The sequence below is a fragment of the Xyrauchen texanus genome, chromosome 36, assembly GCF_025860055.1.
Source record: "Xyrauchen texanus isolate HMW12.3.18 chromosome 36, RBS_HiC_50CHRs, whole genome shotgun sequence".
NCBI lineage: Eukaryota > Metazoa > Chordata > Actinopteri > Cypriniformes > Catostomidae > Xyrauchen > Xyrauchen texanus.
In genome coordinates, this window is record NC_068311.1 from 18,439,486 (window position 1) to 18,453,528 (window position 14,043).

The 14,043-nt window shown below is 39.9% G+C and overlaps 1 protein-coding gene across 1 annotated transcript in view; it reads right to left on the reverse strand.

Annotated features, from left to right (window-relative positions):
• LOC127629735 (glutamate receptor ionotropic, kainate 4-like) overlaps positions 1-14,043 on the reverse strand; it is a 385,054-nt gene that overhangs the window by 303,074 nt on the left and 67,937 nt on the right. The window lies entirely within an intron of this gene.

A 14,043-nucleotide genomic window follows, 5' to 3' on the forward strand; every position in this document is an offset into this window, starting at 1 on the left:
TGAGTAAGAGGTGCTTTTCTTGATATTTCACAGCTGATGTAGCAAATTAGTAGAGTCACAATCTCTAACGTACCTCCGTTTATTCAAAATAATGGGATTGAAAAGAATCATTGAGATTTGGAAAAAATCGCCCGTGGAATTAAGTCGATTCCACTTGGTTGTAAAAATTCATTGCTCATATGTGTTCTGTTGTTTAACCTGTTTCTGGAATCGGCAACTTTAGATATTTATTTCCATGTTTTACACAAAGGTAAATCCTATATGATCTATGCAAGTACTGGTGGCTTAAAATGCATTGAATGTGGAGACATAGTGCACGAAAAAATGCATGCCCACACAAAGCGCTCTTTAAAAATAATGAAAACACAGTTCATTCTAAAATGGCCAGTAGAGAACAAAGTAAAAACAGATGAAAGAAAAGATTTGGATGAGACTGAGAACAAGACAAAAGCATACAGAATGTAATGCAGGAAAATCAGGAAGAAATTGTCAGAAATTGTGACAGATGTAGCAACGAATTTGTGGCGTTGGTGAGGACACAGTGGAACATGATTTGGAAATAGCCTTAATAGTGATGGAGATGTTGTGAAGTCACAGGCAGAGACAAATAGTATCACAGAGGAAACAGTTGAGACAATTTTTCAGAAATGTCAGACATTCTATCTCAGAATGGCAATGATCAACTATATAAGGTGAAATAAACAAATTTAAGAAGAGGAAAGATGCCGCAGAAAGATCACGAAAGGTTTGTTTTCTATCTTGCTCTTTCCTCCTGTTTTTGACTTTATTCTTTCTTCTTTTATCTCTTTATGGAGAGCATTAAGATGGGGACAATAAACATTAATGGAGGAAGAGTTAGTAGAAAAAGAGCAGCTTTATCTTAATATATTTATAATAAAGATATTGATGATCCATTTTTACAAGAAACACAGAGTGATATTAATAATTAAATTTAATGGAATATGTGGTGGGAAGGCAAACTATTTTTAATTCAAAATACAAATATCAGTCCAGGTGTTGCAATTTTATTTTCAATGAAGCTTAATGTTAATGTTATATCTACATGTGAGATAGAAAAGTGTACATTTTAGCAGTTCATGTGGAATTAATGGGTGTACCTTTTGTGGTTATTAATACTTATTCACCCAACAATGGAGCAGAGAGGATACTTCTTTTTACAAGATTAAATAAATTGTTAGATAAGTTTGATAGGAATAAGTGTATGCTTCTAGGAGGTGACTGGAATTGTATGTTAGACTTTACTTTAGATAGAGAGTAATGAATAAGAACATTGTCCTCCATCTTCTAATTCATTAAATAGTATTATTAGTAAATATGGTTAATTTGAAGTGTGGAGAATAGAGCACCCAGCAGTGAGGTAATATACCTGGGTAAAAGCTTCCTGTGACCATATTAGTGGAGCCAGAATATTTTATACGAGTAAAAATAGTAGCAATTGAGTTGTAAAATCAAATATTTGTCCAAATATTTTTACTGATCACCATTTAAGCAAGGCCGTAAGCATGTCTGCAACACAAGCCTGCCGGTAGGCTTTTCCCCGCCCCTCTAGGGCTGGGGAGGGGGATGAGGGGAGGGGGGAAAAAAAAAAAAGAGGAGAGGAGAGGAAAAGGGCAAGGTGGATCGACCGGAGCTAGTCCTCCGACCCCTGGCAGATGGAACGCCCCTCAGCGTTTTGTCGGCCGGTAAGGAACTCCTTTGCCCCTGGCTGCAGCTCCACTGCTCCAGGCAGCCAGCAGTGAGCCCCTCCTCCTCGTCACAATAGGGTTAATCACTGTTATCGCTTTGAAACTCTAAAAGCTTTTGGTTTTGGCAAAAACTTTATTTATTGGATAAAACTTTTATATACAGGAGCATCTGCAATGTTGAAGGTAGGGGGTGGGCTAAGTAAGCCAGTGTTAGTCAAGAGAGGTATTAGTTAAGGTTGCCCCTGATCAGATCAGTTCATGAAAAATAACAAGGGTTCTCAACTGAAAGTTTTGAAGAATGACCAATAATTTTTTATGCCAAAGTGACAATGATGTTTTGTATTTAAAATAAGTTTAAAAAAAAATATGAAAAAGCCTTAACAGCACAAGTAAATTGGGACAAGAGTGAGGGGTATTTAATAGAAGAATGTCATGGTAAATCTCCCCCAATACATAAAAATGTTCCATTCTATGAGCAGTTTTCTTTTTAAAGATTGATTTTAGTAAAGTATTAGAGGTATTGTAAACTGGATAAATAAAGGAGTATGTAAAGTGAAAGTCTCTCTCTCTCTCTCTCTCTCTCTCTCTCTCTCTCTCGCTCTCCAGGGCCACTCCAATCCTTTCGATCAAAGGGCAGAACACTGATTTAAGCCTGACAGGGCTCTAAAGCAGGGCCTGCAATAACTGGAGTTTTAACTGCATTTAAGTGTAGCACTTCGTCTTGAAGGTTTCAGAGTCCTTCAGTATCATCAGGCGATCAGTCTAAAGGTGAAGGGCTCTCTGTCTGGTTGGATGTTTGATTACACACTTAAATATAAGCATTCTCTGATAAATAACGACTGTGCACAAAACAACATGAATTTGTTGAAATTAACATGAAAGACTGCAGAGTGTCGTGCGGGAGAGAGAGATCGTTTACGGACATGTCCGTCATGTGTGTGTTTGTGTCTTCTTTTAAGTTTATCATTAAACTATTTTTTATATTGAAAAGCCGGTTCTCACCTCCTCCTTTCCGGGTTTCGGCACCAGTGTAAAGGGATCAATGGAAAGGAGGTGTCACGAACCCCATTCCTCTGCCCCATCTCCGCTTCCTCACACACGCACACTATCTCCCTTCTCACACACGCACACTCCCTTGTGCTTACTCGCTCGTTCCGCCCCCTTCGAGTTCGGACGCTCGCATTGCTCGCTCGAGCCCTCACGCCCACTATGCTTCCCGGGCTCTCTTGTTCATAAAATATCTCCTCCCTCTGGCGCACTTCGCCTCAATCAGCCTGAACATTATGACCACTTGCACTCACGCGCTTCCTATCTTCACACATTGTTTACACCTGCACTCACGCGCTTCTTGTCCCCACACATTAGTTACACCTGCACTCGTCTCGTCACCTGTCATTGTCTACACCTGCACTCGCCCCTATAAATACACTATCCCTCCGTTTGAATCCCGTTGGTTATTGTATTTAGTTCCCGTATCGTTGCCCTGCTAGTCTCGTCTAGTTTTGACCACCCCTCTGTTTGATTACCTCTTAGCTTGCCAACTCCCTTTTCCTCTCGTTTCCCTGTCTTTGTTCCCGCTAGTCTCGTCTAGTTCATCGCCCTACTTGTTAACTGTTTTCCCCGCTATCGTTCACCTCCCTCATTGGATCTTCCCCTTGTTATATCTTTGATTCCCGGCTTTTGACCCTACGCTTCCCACGACTACTCTTCATTGGATTTGCCCCTTGTTTGTACTTTTGTCTGGACTGCCTTTTATTAATAAAGCAGTTTTCATCCAACATTGTGACTGTCTCATCTTGTGTGGGTGTGTTCGCTACAGAATAACCAACCTCACCGTTGACAGTCACAATGCCCGCATAAGGATTGCGCGGCTCAATAGAGCGGAGGAACACGTCACATTCAGCGCGAGGAGCTACGGTGTGGAAGCATGATCGCGCGCTCACAGCCCAGGGCCAGCAGGTGCGTGCGATTTTTGATTTTTGTCACCCTGCGTCACCTGTGTCTGCCCCTGAGCCCGTTTATGCTTCCCATGCTTTTTTGAGCGCCGTAAGCTCTCCACCCCCGGAGAGGTTTTACGGCTCTTCAGACGCTGACCAAGGGGTTTTTATGCGAGGCAGCGGTTGTGTAACCCATAACCCCGCCCTCGGCATTATGGACCCAGCGGCCCAACTCGTGGGTTTGCGTCAGGGAGCCAAACCGTGGAGGCTTATATTATGGATTTTTGTGTCCTGGCGTACCAGGTGAATTTTAATGAGGTGGCTCTGAAGACCATTTTTCAATGTGGTCTGAATGAGCCAACCTCATCATTAATGCCTGGTGGTCGCTGCCCCTTAACCTGGCTCAGTTTATTGACCTCGCCCTACTGTACTCTGGTTCCTCGTTCACTGTGGGGAGGCAGACACTGAACCAGCGCTCCACACCACGGCCCCGTCTCGAAGCCGACCACGGCCCCGTCTCGAAGCCTACCACGGCCCCGTCTCGAAGCCTACCACGGCCCCCGTCTCGAAGCCTGACCACGGCCCCAGTCCCTAAGCCTGACCACGGCCCCAGTCCCTAAGCCTGACACGGCCCCAGTCCACGAGGCCTGTCACGGCCCCAGCCTCGAAGCCTGGCACGGCCCAGCGAGCCAGCGCCCATGCCCGCCCGCGACCAGCGAGCCAGCGCCCATGCCGCCCACGACCAGCGAGCCAGCGCCCATGCCGCCACGGCCAGCGAGCCAGCGCCCATGCCGCCACGACCAGCGAGCCAGCGCCCATGTCTGCCACGGTCAGCGAGCCAGGGCCTGTAGCCTCGACCGTCCCCATGGCCACGTCCCTGTTGGCCGAAGGCGTAAGAGAAGGAAGAGGGCCCCTTCTCCCCAGTCTCGTCTTGTGCTCAAGACCGCAGAGGGTCCCGCAGAGTCTCCCACGGCTCTGCAGACCTCTGCTCCGCCCTCAGGGTCTCCCACGGCTCTGCCGGGTTCTGCTCCGCCCTCAGAGTCTCCCACGGCTCTGCCGGGTTCTGCTTCGCCCCTCTGAGCCCTCCCGGGCTCCGCCTCCACGAGTCTCCAAGGGCCCCTCCACGAGCCTCCTAGGGCGAGAACCATATATACACAGTATATAAAGCAATACAAATTCAATAATGAGAGGGGAAAAATAGAAAACACAGCAGTTAATAAAAAAGGAAAACATGTACAGTACATATGATCCTAATTATTGCATTTATTTTTAAAGCTCAAGAACTACCCTCATGATGGCTGTTAAGCAATAGAAAGTTTAAAATGTTCATTTAAAGTTAAGGTCTAATTTAGCCCTAATCAAAGGGTTCACTTCTCTCATTAGAAAAAGGGTGCCATTGCAGGTTTCATCGTAATAAGATTCAACATTCAGAGGCAACAACAGGTCAATTTTATAATGAGCGAAGAGAATATTGTTTTTCCAGTGTTCAAACCTACAGTTGTTCCCTGTTTGGTCTGCTTTTTTGATCTGTGGGTAGTTTGGGCCATCTGAATAAAATCAAACCAGTGGAATTCTCAGCAAGCCGCCACATAGATGAAAATGAAAGTACTTCAGACTGAATAAAAAGATTTGAAGGTAAGCAAAGTGAGCACACTGAATAAAATTCTCATGTTATTTTTCATTAGGAGGTAAAAGTGATATTAACATGTCATAAACACAATATACTGTAGATAGACAAACATGCTGTCTATTAAACAAAAATGTTGCATGTCACATAAATGTGTCTAAAAAGACATTACTGTTAGCACACAACTAGGCCACAATAGGCCACGTTATGCAGAACGTACCACAAAATGGCACCGCGATATGCAGAAAAGGACAGCGAAGGCTGTACACTTCTACTGTTGGTTCTCCTGCCTCTCCTCCCTCCCAGAGGCCCCTACGGCTGTCTCTACAGCAGGCTTAATGAGCCACCGGACTGACCGCCTCTTAATGCTGCAATTAGGTGCCATGCCCAGAAGTCCTCAGGGTGTTTGCTAGTGCTGACCAAAGCCTGGGCCATAAAAGCAACTTTTCCCTGCCTGCTGCCGAAGACACACATATCCAAATGGGATGTATTAATATCTGGTAGCAGACAGACACTGCCCTTTCCAACCCATTCCACTCTCTGTAGTCAGTGCGGTGCAATTCTAGAAAATGTATGTGGAGCTGGTCAAGCGTGAGTAAAATTAAATAAACTACTAATCAAATGTGAAATGTATGGCAATTGAGGCAATTAAACAACACAGTTCTAAATTAAAGCAATTACTCACTTGAGTGGGATTATTCAAGGATCTGGTTTCTGTAAGACTGTGTTGCAGACATGTAAAGCATAAACTAAATACTGTATACCTCTATTAATCAAGAAAGCACACCAGTGTTTCTTTAGTATTATACACAAGCTACTATTAAAGCTGAAGGGTGTAATTTCTGTGCCACTAGCTCCACCAAAAGGAACTGCAAAAATGAATATTGTTTTCAAATAGTTTTCAGAAATAGTCCCCCTGACATTGATAGAACAAGAGATAGTCCCGGCCAAGAGATAGTCAATGTGGCTGAGTCAATGTCCTTATACAGGACAGTTGGCAACTCTAGCATCACTGCACTTCCCCAAGTCAGAATAGTCCACCTCTATGTCTCTACAATGTTCTGGAACAGAGATATGGGTCATGTTGCAGTACAGTTCAAGGGTGCTCTGGATGGTTGCTTGGGTATGGCTAGGCAGTGGCTATGGTGTTAGTGAATGACTGCTCACAAGCTTGAGTCAAATTAACCCACCCCTATGTCTCTATGACATTATTTTCAGTCCTTAATAATGTAAGGCACTGAATGAAAGATATTTAGGGGAATAAAGGCTCTAAACTTAATAAAGTCCATAAATGTACTACTTTTTGTGTTGAAAAATGCATGGTTCCATTGAAACACATGATAAGCCTGAAATACACAACATGGCAAGAACTGAGCATATGTATATATATATATATATATATATATATATATATATATATATCACACACACACTCACCTAAAGGATTATTAGGAACACCATACTAATACTGTGTTTGACCCCTTTCGCCTTCAGAACTGCCTTAATTCTACGTGGCATTGATTCAACAAGCTGCTGAAAGCATTCTTTAGAAATGTTGGCCCATATTGATAGGATAGCATCTTGCAGTTGATGGAGATTTGTGGGATGCACATCCAGGGCACGAAGCTCCCGTTCCACCACATCCCAAAGATGCTCTATTGGGTTGAGATCTGGTGACTGTGGGGGCCATTTTAGTACAGTGAACTCATTGTCATGTTCAAGAAACCAATTTGAAATGATTCGAGCTTTGTGACATGGTGCATTATCCTGCTGGAAGTAGCCATCAGAGGATGGGTACATGGTGGCCATAAAGGGATGGACATGGTCAGAAACAATGCTCAGGTAGGCCATGGCATTTAAACGATGCCCAATTGGCACTAAGGGGCCTAAAGTGTGCCAAGAAAACATCCCCCACACCATTACACCACCACCACCAGCCTGCACATTGGTAACAAGGCATGATGGATCCATGTTCTCATTCTGTTTATGCCAAATTCTGACTCTACCATCTGAATGTCTCAACAGAAATCAAGACTCATCAGACCAGGCAACATTTTTCCAGTTTTCAACTGTCCAATTTTGGTGAGCTCTTGCAAATTGTAGCCTCTTTTTCCTATTTGTAGTGGAGATGAGTGGTACCCGGTGGGGTCTTCTGCTGTTGTAGCCCATCTGCCTCAAGGTTGTGCGTGTTGTGGCTTCACAAATGCTTTGCTGCATACCTCGGTTGTAAGGAGTGGTTATTTCAGGCAAAGTTGCTCTTCTATCAGCTTGAATCAGTCGGCCCATTCTCCTCTGACCTCTAGCATCAACAAGGCATTTTCAGCCCACAGGACTGCCGCATACTGGATGTTTTTCCTTTTCACACCATTCTTTGTAAACCCTAGAAATGGTTGTGCATGAAAATCCCAGTAACTGAGCAGATTGTGAAATACTCAGACCGGCCTGTCTGGCACCAACAACCATGCTACGCTCAAAATTGCTTAAATCACCTTTCTTTCCCATTCTGACATTCAGTTTGGAGTTCAGGAGATTGTCTTGACCAGGACCACACCCCTAAATGCATTGAAGCAACTGCCATGTGATTGGTTGATTAGATAATTGCATTAATGAGAAATTGAACAGGTGTTACTAATAATCCTTTAGGTGAGTGTATATATATATATATATATATATATATATATATTGTAACAGAGAAACAAGTTAGATTGCTTAAATGTTAGCTGTATTTTACGTTCTAGATTTGCGGTTGTCTATACAACACAAAGTTTACACATAGCCTCCGACCTTTACACCTTGAATTGTTCTTTATAGTAGGCTAGTTGTATTTCCATTTTGAAGCTTGACAACCCTGCTCACTTTAAATGTATATTGTTAAATCTTTGCAAATAATATTTTCATTTAAAAAAATGATAATGCTGTCCTAGCCACAACCTAAAAATGCAATGAAACCAAAGACACAATGTTCTAGTTAAAATCTGAGGGTTATAATTTGAGATTATTTCATCATTTTTAAAAGGCATCTTTAAAAAGTGGCCAGATAACCACATTCATTCAATTCATTTACAATATGCACACATTCTCTTTTTGTATTCTGACAGATATGCAGAAAACTACTCCGTTAATGTTGTCTTTTCACATTCACAATTACGACTGACATTACAAAAACTGTACAGAATACATTTAAACAGTACATTCAAAATAGTGAATTTCACCACAAGGTGAGTAGTTTGCAATCTCGGAAGATACTGTCATTCGGTATAACATTTCTATCATAACATAGTGGAAAAATATATTGTGTTTCACTACTTACATCTTACATGGCACTGAAACTTTTAATCTGAACTGCTGCTGAACTTGCTTTGTGTCGGGTCATGTGCGCCACTCAATACGCGAATCCCGCCTTCTTTGATTTGATTGGTCATCTCAAATGACATTGACGAGCAGTGTTAAATCACTAAGCATGTAAAAAATTTGCTAAATTAAGACTAATGAAATGTTTAACCATTATGTAATCCTTGCAACAATTTAATGACAGTTAGACAGCGGTAGACAATGGACTGCAACAAGAATATCAATAATTGAGGGGAAAATTGTCCATATCGGATTATTGGAGGGGACTTGTCCCCCTCAGTGTCTATTGTGGTTACAGTCATGCGTTCTTACATGCATTATGCTTAATAAGCCAACAGCATGTGTGGTCATGTAAACATATTAAACCACTTTCCTTTATGAGTGTAAGGTCATAAACGGCTTCAGAATATACCGATTGATATGGGTCGATTTTTGCAAAAGCAGAGAACAACTTAAAATGTTTAAATATGTACATTTTCTTGCTTTGTCGGATGTTTGGCTGTTATAAGAGTATTGCTGGGCATGTAAACAGATTCAATGTTAAGTCTATGGGATTTTTTCACCTATTTTTATTGCTGTTTTTTTTTTTTTTTTACTATTGCCTGGCAGGTAAACATTGCACACCTGATTGCTTTGAAAAGTCAAAGAAACAATCTCCACAATAAGATTTGGGCCATCATTCATGTCCGTAGCACAGACAGTGTGGGAAGTTAGATGCCGAAATTTGGAAAAAGAGAAGAAATGGGTTAAGGATTTTGGAAAAAACCCTAAATGAAGGTCAGAGCAACTGTAATAGTGAAGCCTTGATAAAGCAAGCACCACTAAGAAGACGTTAATATCAAGTAAATGACGTTGTAGACAACAATATGTTTTGTCTATTTTTGCTTGTTAACAAAAACAGTTCCAAAGAAACCAAAGCGATTGCCGCGAACACAGACAAGCAAAGTGAGGCATTCCAGTGCTATGGACCTTATTCACTGTAGTTCCATCTATATTTTTTGACAGGAATGACAATGAGGATGTGAGGTATAAACTTACAGTGTTTTGGGTCATTCTGCTGACAAAACATTGAAAAAATCATATTTCAAGAGTTGGGGAAAATTAGATGTCATTTAGGAGCTTTATACATGTGCATGGCATTGAAGAGACTGTAAGTCTATCCCTCACAGCCTCATTTTCATTGACATGAAAAATTAAAAATGGACACTGCTTGTCCAATCAGATCAGAGGACTGGTACTAACTGTTGTATAATGGTAAATAAGAGGCCTGTGAGAATGCAGAATACTCTTGGATGAATATTAAGTAATATGCACTGTCAGTTGCACCCTGGAGAGGCTTACTAGCCCCTTTAACAAATGCACCACAAAATGTTCTCTAATATGTCAATTAAGTGCTTTCTTAGCAGGCAAAAACTGTGTACAGCACTGTTTATGGATTATTTCTTCAGGAAACAGCCTTTATAGGAAAGACCTTCAATTTGAGTGTTTTCCCTGTGGCAACCTTCATTTCTCTAAAGTGCACTAACATATGCTGATTGTGAATTAATGCCCCACAGCTGATTTATACATGCAGGGTAAATGCAGATTTCCCACTGGCCCCTGTATTATCAGGAATATGATAAATAGCAGTTTGAAATGAAGGTGTTTATGAGGACTTCAGAGAGAGGGAAGAAGACAGGGACGGATACATCTTAACAAAGGCAATTCTGGGAAAAGGAAGTCAATGGCACAGTCACACACAGAGGTAGAAATTGAGAGTAGTTTCAGTACTGGAATGTGTAATTCACACATCGCTGTTGTATATGCGTTTACAAAATGGCCAGTTTTCCTATTCAACCTATGTCTTGGGCCTATGCACTTAATGATAACACCATTAAATGTAAAGGTTGTTTTTTAGGACATTTGATTACTTTTGTACAACAGTGAATTGATATCCAGTGTAAAATCTTGATCCTAAAGCAAAACCAGTTGAGAAACTGGCATAGTATATTGCTCCGCCTTTTTTTGTTTTTGTACTGTTGAATTAGTTGTGATTTAAGGCTGTACACACTACAGAAGGCAGTAAACAAACCGATGCCGTCCACCTCCAGGCTGCACAAATCTCCCAAGCAGCGCCAAAAAACAAAAAAAAGAGAGAAAAGAGTGTTTTGCCAACATCACTGCAGTATGAAACTCACTCACTCACTGTGTGCTTATTCAGATCAAACCTTTCTAAAAACACCAACCTTAAAAATGAGTCAGCAATGGATTTCTCTCCTCCCCCATGTTTCACATGCATTAACGATTTTCCAGTGCAAAATCTGAGCCAGCTTTGGTCTAGAAAGTGAATGAAGGGAGGTGGAAATCAGTAGGATTTAGGTTTATTGGTCTGAACCAAGAAGGTCTTTAATAGCTAGGGAAAGCTATCTGTAAGCATTCTCATCCATCTTACTGCCAGTTGCTTGGAGGGCACAATTATCCAGAAGTGATGATAGGGGATGGTTAATCACCTAAGACATAAATGTCATGTGACCAGGGTTACTTTTAAAATGTAATCCGTAATAAATTATTTTGTGGAAAGAAATCATCAGTAACCTAATCCAATTACCACAATAAAAAAGTGATGTAATCAAATTACTTATAATTACTTTTGGAATACCTCAGGGTCACATTTGAATAAAGTCAAGAGAAAAGCAATAAGATCTCGAAGACTTTTAATTATGCCTTCAGGATGCAAACAAAACAAGATTGAATAATGTAATGAGTAATGTAGCTATTATTACAGTATTACAGTATTGCAGTTAGCATGTAGACTAGAGTATGTGAGAGGAGCAGAGTCCAAACAGTATTCTGCTAAGAGCGAAGAGAGGGGTTTTTTTGATAATCATTGTTTTCTCTCGCTCCAAGAGTGCTCCACTAATGCTCCATCACAAGCACAACACATGTTAATGGCCCATAATGCAGCAATAACTCACCATGTCTTAAGCAGTGTTAAACACTATTACCATGAGAGAAAGATGTCATTTTTATATAGTTTTAGAAAACTGTAATAAATAATTTATATTAAACATTTATAACAGCAAAGGAGAATGTGAGTGGGGAGGTGGAATCTTAAGGTTTGTGGAATTTAAAAAGGTATGTGTCCAAAAAACACAATAATGTCGGTTCACATGTGGAAAGAAAATCTAAAGGTCAGTAATATGTATTTCTCTCTTCTCTATTACATAATTTATATAATCATATTATCATTCAAATCTAATGCGTCGCCATTTCAACTGTATTACGTCCCGCATTAAATAGAATTAAACTTTTAACAACCTAATACACCAACTGAACTTTATTCATTAATATTGCATAGTTTGACTGTTTAATTGATTGTAATCTCAAATTTATTTTAGTGCCATAATTTATGCAATTTACATTTGCAAATGAAGAAGCTCAGCAAAGGCTGAGGTAGAGGTAGAGAGGGGTAGATTTAAAATCTTTCAAATATTTATATGATTTTTAAGCTATTGTCTGAAAATGAACTTAGTACTCTACATGTACTGCAGTTGTGATAGTCTTATCTAGTCTCGATAAAATAAGTGAGAATGACATTCAACCAAACTTTTTTTGTTCACAGAATAAGAGGCCAAGGTTAATTTATAAATAAATAAAGGAAGAGCAATAATACATAGGCCTAATAATAAATTATTACCAATATTTTAAAATTGAGATACCAATATTTAGTTTGGTAATTTATTTATTTTATTTTATTTATTTATTTAATTTTGTAACTATATATATTTTTCCTATGGTAATTTATTTATTTAATTTAATGTTTTTTTATTTATTTAATGTTTAATGTTTATCCGTTTGATAATTATTTGAGAATGTTGCCGACATGTTTCAAAAGAATGCAAAACAATAATTTAATAGACTTGGGATAATTTTAGAATTGATTTAATACTATGATATATTTGATGTGTAACTCTAATTAACAGATTGCAGTTACAAATTGTTTGTATCCTGATTACAAAGTTTTGTTACAAGAATTCCATGATTTTATTGTTTATATTGACTATCTCTTGATTTTATTCCATGATTTGTATACCACAGAAGAAAGAAATCATCAGGGTTTGGAACAGGACCAGGGAAGCGTATTGCAAGGTATACATTGTGCTGAATAAATAAAAACGGAATGAGCAACGAAATTTGTTCACCGAAATTGTCTTTCTCTAAAAAAAGTGTTGGATCAGAGGCTAGCTAAAATTTAAAGCCAGTATTGAATCGATTGGATTTTCATTACCTTACACGAAATATTACAAGTTTTCATGAAACTGTGTTGGCCAAACACTGACCCCTTGGTCTGACCACCTAAAAGAGGGTACTGTTGAGAAGTAGCCCAGTACATACTACTGTCTGTACAAACAAACTTTAGAGAAAACTGTTACTGCAACATTAATGTGAAATGGTAATTACAATATATTCCACAAACAAAAGGATGGCAGTGAAGACAGCACTAGCCAGAATGACAGACCACAAAAATGAGCCAGAGACCCAGCTGCAGGGAAATTGAATTTCACAGGTATTGTGCTGCAGTTCTGTAAGCCGGCAACTCTGCATACTAATTAAGCAGCAACACTATACAGGAAATGAGCATGGAGATTACACATGCTGTGTTTTATGTTTTCATTTGTTCTTTTGCTGTTAATCCAAAAGATGAGTCCCAATCCTCATATACAGCTGTCTGACAGGGGTGAAACAAGGGTCAAGGGTTAAAACCAGAGCAGGGGTTTTGAGACCAAAACAGTGAAGTCAGGCGACAAGAGAATTTCCAAATGTACCAAAGAACGTTTACTCTGAAACATGCCTCTAACCCTGTTGATTTAGATTAAAGCAAGCAAACTTAAAGTATATCATTTTAGTACCACTAGTGTCACCAAAATGAACTCCAAAAACAATAACTGTATCCAACAGGTTTCTGGAACCACACCTCAGTATTCCATTAGTTGGATAAAAAAAGATAGTCCCAAAATTCACGCCATTGGTTGAGTCAGTGTTGCAATACTGGACATGGATGCGTTTTCAAAAAGCATTGTTAGACAACTATGGTAACAAGTTCCATCATTACCAACATAGTTTAATGATTTGGTATTTCCCAAAACCATACTTCCCATGAACATTCCCAAAGAGCATCGAGAATCTTTGTGGTTGGAACTACAGCTGTCCACCTGTGGCTAGAAGCATAGTTTGAGCATACCAACCAGGAATGCACTTCCCAAACAACAATGTAACTCACTGCTTAACTATCATAGTATGATGCATCTTTGGAGAAATTAACTAACTTGTCACGGCTGTTTCCTAAAACTGTACTTACTATGTCGTACATTCATTGTTTGAACCACTTTAGTTCAACAAGATAGAGCTGTCATTAATGATGTTACACAGGGGGTGGAGTAAT